We start from the raw sequence: 5,807 nt of genomic DNA, 5'->3' as shown, positions 1-5,807 counted from the left end.
AATGCGTTACTTGAAATTATATCAGATATCATTTTAGATGAAACAAGGAAAAAGTAGCAAATGCAAAGCTATTCTCCGTTTTGGTTGATGAATTCAAAGATTTGTCCAGAAGGGAGCAATTTTTAGTTGTTATTAGATATTTCTTCGAATGAGTAATCCATTAAGGATTTACTGGTTTCATGACAGCAGAAAGTTCAAATGCATACATCCAGGCGGAGCTAGTATAAAGTGTAATTGAGATACGAAATTTGACATCTCAATGCCTGATGGTGCCAGTGTAATGGGTGGCAAGTGTTAGTTGTGTTTAGTAAAGAATAAAAGAGATCATGCAACAGGCTCTATATGTACATTGACTTGCCCATAAGCTGAACTTGGTCATTGTGAATGTAGTCAAATCAGTCACTCTTGCAGCTGAGTTTTATTCAACATTGGAAACGAGTAGTTCATATGCACATGCCAAGTGAATCAAATACCAAAAATACATGTGTCCGGCTGACAGACGAGATGAGCTTAAAATTTTACTTGACACACGCTGGACTAGCCAGATCAGAGCGACTAAAGAATAGAGAGTCATCTGTACAAAGAGGGTTTGTGATAATCCTGTTGGTGGTGGGTTTTTGCATGTTACAGTGAAGCTCTATCATATGTAAAGATAGGTGGAAACATCAAGGCTAGTGGAGAACAAAAATTGTGCACATAGAGCTCAATACAAGTCGAGAAAAGCTGTTATGTGAGAGAGATAAGTATTCATTAAAAATGCATTTTCAGTGAAGGAAACTTTTAACTTTCAGTATATTTGTAATGAGTTTAGTTATTATTTATATTTTACATATAAAATATATGCAGTATTCATTATATTATTTCACAAGAATATAAGAAGACAGAGAAACATTTTAATAAAGTCCACCGAAGCATATAAAGCATTAAACCAAAATCTAAAGCATCACTTTTCTCTTTTGTATTTACATAACAAGATTTTGCAATAATTTAAGTTAATAGTACTTGCAATGGTATCAGCCAAATTATTCCAAAAAGTAAAATCTGTAAAGCAATATCTTCAAGGACTGTTTGCATATAATAAGCTAAAAATAAAACTTTATTACTTCTAATGTTGAAGTTTTTTACATGTTTTATATATACATTTCATACTTTTTGCTGTTAATATATGTTTTTAATATTTTCCAAGTTTATTCTTTTAGTTCAGAGTTTATTAGAGAAGAATACAGCACACTAGCTAAGAATGAGTTTCTGTTTTTAATATTTATAGGAAAAGCTCAGATATTAGTGGTTTTATCTCATGCAAGTTGACAGTTAGATTTTTCTCAAAATAATTTTGAAATTTTAATTTTCTTATAGTGAAAATAAAGCCTTCCTTGAGGGATTAAGAAAATATGGTCTTGGAAATTTGGAGATGCTTGAGAAAGTTGTAAAAACTAGGAATCAAACAGAGATTAAGTAAATTTGTGTGCTATGTGTTATAAAGCAAAGCTGTATTTAAAATGTTTGTCTCAAAATATTAAAAACATTGCTTTTATGAAAATGTAGGTTTCTCTGTAATTTAAACATGTATCCTCATAAACATGCCAAATGCAAATGGTTGAAATTAGACCTTATACAAATGAACACATCTTTTTCATGAGAGTAGTACTGATGTCAGTGAAATAATACATATTATAACATTGTGTTTATACTTGTATAATGCTTTAAACAATTAAATAGAAACAATAGTATGTGCTGTTTTAATGACTATCTTTCTATTGAAACTTGGAAGAATGTCAAAAAAATATTACAAAACTTACCTCCTCTGCTACTTACAACTGTTCCATGACTGCTAGGGTTTCTTTGTTTGCTTGTCTAAACATTTGTCTGATTTTTTATTACTTGCTCTAGTCTTTTGTATTCCACTCAATTGCTCTTAGCAATATCTGTCTTGTGACACTTTCCAACTTTGTCAGTGTGTCTTCTGTCTTTGTACTGTATCTAAGTGTCTTATTAAGATGATGTTATAATTTTTCTCTACAAAGAGCTGCTGTTGGGTTTCCTAGTATTATGATCATTCAGAGATACTTTGAATGTTATCTGTGTTTTCTAGTTTACTTTCATAATTTTTTTTTTCCCCATTGACAAGCTAGCTTGTGAACTCTAGGATTATTATATTTGGCATGGAGCCAAATCAGGTCTCTCCCATCCCATATCTGATATCTAGTGTTGCACAATAATCAGAGTGGGAGTGGGAGGAGTCATTCTCAGTTGAGGCTGTTAGATATCTTACTTGTAGTGAAATATAGACATATATCAGACATATGTTTTGGGCCTTTTCCTGGTTGCTTTTGAGTCTGTACTTTACTTGATGGCTGAAAGATCTGGGAGCAAATATTTAATTCACTCCATTCACAGATATTGTAACTCATGCTGGAAGGTTTACTTCTCAGTCATGTCAAGGAGCAGTTATGCTTTACCTGACATGTCACAACTTCATGATTTAACCTACCCCTGCCAGGTGTAAGTATTTTCTAACTCTCAAATAATACATCTACTCCTTGAATTTCAGAGTTTAAAATGGAGTGTGTGATAAACCTGTTTAAATTGATATATCCTGATGGGACAGGGTAAGTCTAACAGACTTTCAACCCTCAAATCATTTTCCTTTTTTCTCTTACCTTTATAGGTGCTCTATTCTACACCTCAGTAACCTACTCAGTGGCATGTGGATGCCTGCCTGGGTATACTTAAATATAAATTTGCATCCTGCAGCCAATCAAGTCTGTAATGCTCACTGTTGAGATGGGATGTTCCAAAAGACCACTAGAGGTTGTTCTCATGGTATCTTATTTGTTAAACAAAACCCAATTAAAACCATACCTGCTCATTGACTGTCATGAGCAAACTAGTGTTGGAATAACTGCCCATTTTTCTGGTTTTAGTTTAATAAACCAGGACTGGAAGCCTTTTAAAAGTAAGGTTGCATGCTCAATTATTGCATTGTCTTAAGGTGTTTTGTTCCTCCAACCTCCCCAGTGTGCTTTCACTCCCCTTTTTTTTTAGTAGGATATGGGAGTTCTTGCCATTTGCTAGTTTTAGTTGCTGGGGTCATGGATCAGAGACTTCCTTCTGAGTGTAACCAGTTTTACTCAGTGGAAAGTAGAGCAGTGGTGTTCTGTTGGTGTGAATGGTGTAGATCCTTCTTATAATGCAGAGTGGATGAGAAATGCATGATGCTGTCTGGTTTTGGACTGTAGATAACCCACCATGTATGGTTTTTATCACTTAAGCCATACTGCACCATCTTGCACGTCCATTTCCATTACTTGGGTTTTGGACTGTGCATAATTTTCACTGAACTTGGAGAAGCATATCTTTATTTTGAGTAGAGTATATCCTTGTACATAAGGGATGCAGTCTGTAATGGGTGTGCCCATACATGTTTCCATTGTAGAGGGTGTCACAGTTCATGGGTTCCCTTCGGGTACATTCCAAAGAGGATGCTCGTTTAGATAACTTTTGCACCTCTCCTTCCACCTTTTCACTGTGAGATTATTGTTATTATATGAGTAAGGGTAAGATATAATATAATCAGTTAACATTTTCCAACATTGAAAATATATTTCCAATAGATATTTTCTATGCTTCCATCCTCCCTTCTTTCTGTGCACCTCTACTTACCTATTCTCAGTGCATAGAGAGGGAAAAGATATTACCTCAATAGAGGTAAGTACCTATCAGAAATGTATTTTTGGTGTTGGAACATACCAATTTCACTTGTACTGTAGATAATTTTATGGAAATGTTTATTTTCAAGTTATTGTTTTGTCTGATTTCAAATGTAAGAATATTTTAAAACCCAGCACATACATATAAGAAAAATATTATCTTTTCAAGAGAATATTCTGTACTAGGAAATAATGTTTAAAGTACAAATGCTGCTATTTGATCACATAAATTTTTCCCAAATGTTTAAAAATGTTATGTGCATGTGTATAGTCTATTATTGCATCACATTATCATTTATTAAAACTGTGATATTTCATTTCTTATGTAGTTGCATTTCAGTTTTAATTCTAGAAATGTAAATTAATTGTAACCAGTGTGTAACAATATCTGAAATTAATATAACCTTGATATAGTTAATTAACTGTCTTGTAAATAACAAAACTGGGAGGCCTGTACAAAGTTGGCATGTTAGCCTTGAGTAGTTTAAAAGAGTCAATTTGAATTTGCTTGCTATGATTGTGCTTTGTAAATTTTTCTTGATCATTTTCTCAGATTTGTTGACTTAGTGTCTTATGTTTTCAGTCTTGTAATATTATCAGCATTTTAACCAACATAGCTGTCTGTTTCAAAAGTGTTTGACTTAGAAGGTCAGTGGCTTCATTATTGTACAAAAGGAAAAACATCTGAGTAAAATAAAGAAAATCGTGTAGTAATATCTCGACCAGACTACGTCTACTATAACCATTGCTGGCAAGGTCCTTTTCCAAGTAATATGATTCTTCAAACTGGCTAACACACTAGTGTTTGAGATACTGTTTTTATTAACAAACTACTTTACAACAACTGTTACAGTGTGAACTTGATTAGGTTAGTGAAGTGTAACTTTTCATCAGTTTTATTTTTCACAAAACTCCAGAATTAAGGATTTCTTGAGACTTGTTCATCTTTAAGATCATATTTATCTTATTGAAATAACATGGTCATTATTCAGAAGTTGTAGAGTTATTTCCCACAAGATTCTGCAAGTGTATTTATGTGCATATGGTTGTTTTATCAAAACTAGATAAGCACTACTAAAATATATCTTTTATTTCTCATTGATGGAAATTAGATTCTATGTTGAGAAATGGAAAATGAAAATGTGAGCTGTGAGAGAAAAAATGAAATGAATGATCAATCAGAAATTGAAGGAAAACAAGCTCCAATAGAATCCTGGGGAGATATTGTGAAAAAGAATGTTCATATTTTCTTTTGTAACGATGATTACTCCAAGATCTTAGGAGAAGTAAGTTCCTTGAGTATTTAAGCAATACAGTATGATTACAGGCTACAGGCTCTATATGTACATTGACTTGCCCATAAGCTGAACTTGGTGATTGTGAATGTAGTCAAATCAGTCATTCTTGTAGCTGATTTTTACTCAACATTGGAAACGAGCTATGTCTTTCTCAGTGGTTCATATGCACATGCCAAGTGAATCAAATACCAAAAATATATGTGTCTGGCTGACAAACCAGATGAGCTTAAAATTTAACTTTGACGTTCGCTGGACTAGCCAGATCAGAGCGACTGAAGCAATGAAATAGCAGTTCATCATCAAGACATCAGGTAATGGAGAGAAGGTATCAGAGAAGGCGGAATGTCAAGATGATGGCCGATTACTGCTGGCCATTAAAATGAGATATTCAAAATACAATACATAAAAGAAAGATCACAACACAGTTTATGTGACTGAAAGACATGATTTCATTAAGAAATCATGATGAATGAGGATACATATTTTCCACCAATTTTCTTTAGTTTGTTTGTATTTTTGTATAGAAATATAATTACAAAAAAAAATGTTCATTGTGGTAAACGAAATAATAATTTGAAATAAGTAGGTTTTTCTTCTCTTCCCAATTCATAAAAAAATTGATATTTTCAAATCCTGCATAACTAAATCATAGAAAATTACTGTATGCTTGCAATTCATGAATGTCACAACTATTCAGTAAAATAGAAAATATTTATTGTTTCACTTTGTTCATAGTATAATTCATTAATGAAATATTTATTTTCCTTTGTTGGCTTATTGTGTACACAATATACTGCTA

The 5,807-nt window shown here is 32.8% G+C and overlaps 1 long non-coding RNA gene across 1 annotated transcript; it reads left to right on the top strand.

The window, feature by feature from the left end:
• Positions 1-226: 226 nt before the first annotated feature.
• On the top strand, positions 227-5,693 carry LOC143257567 (uncharacterized). Its single transcript, XR_013031941.1, has 3 exons — positions 227-730; positions 1,357-1,455; positions 4,823-5,693. It is a non-coding gene; the product is annotated as an uncharacterized LOC143257567 (long non-coding RNA).
• Positions 5,694-5,807: the final 114 nt, after the last annotated feature.

This window comes from Tachypleus tridentatus, chromosome 7 (genome assembly GCF_004210375.1).
Source record: "Tachypleus tridentatus isolate NWPU-2018 chromosome 7, ASM421037v1, whole genome shotgun sequence".
NCBI classification, from domain to species: domain Eukaryota; kingdom Metazoa; phylum Arthropoda; class Merostomata; order Xiphosura; family Limulidae; genus Tachypleus; species Tachypleus tridentatus.
Note: the sequence above shows the minus strand (reverse complement) of the source record. Positions and strands in the feature narration are given on the sequence as shown.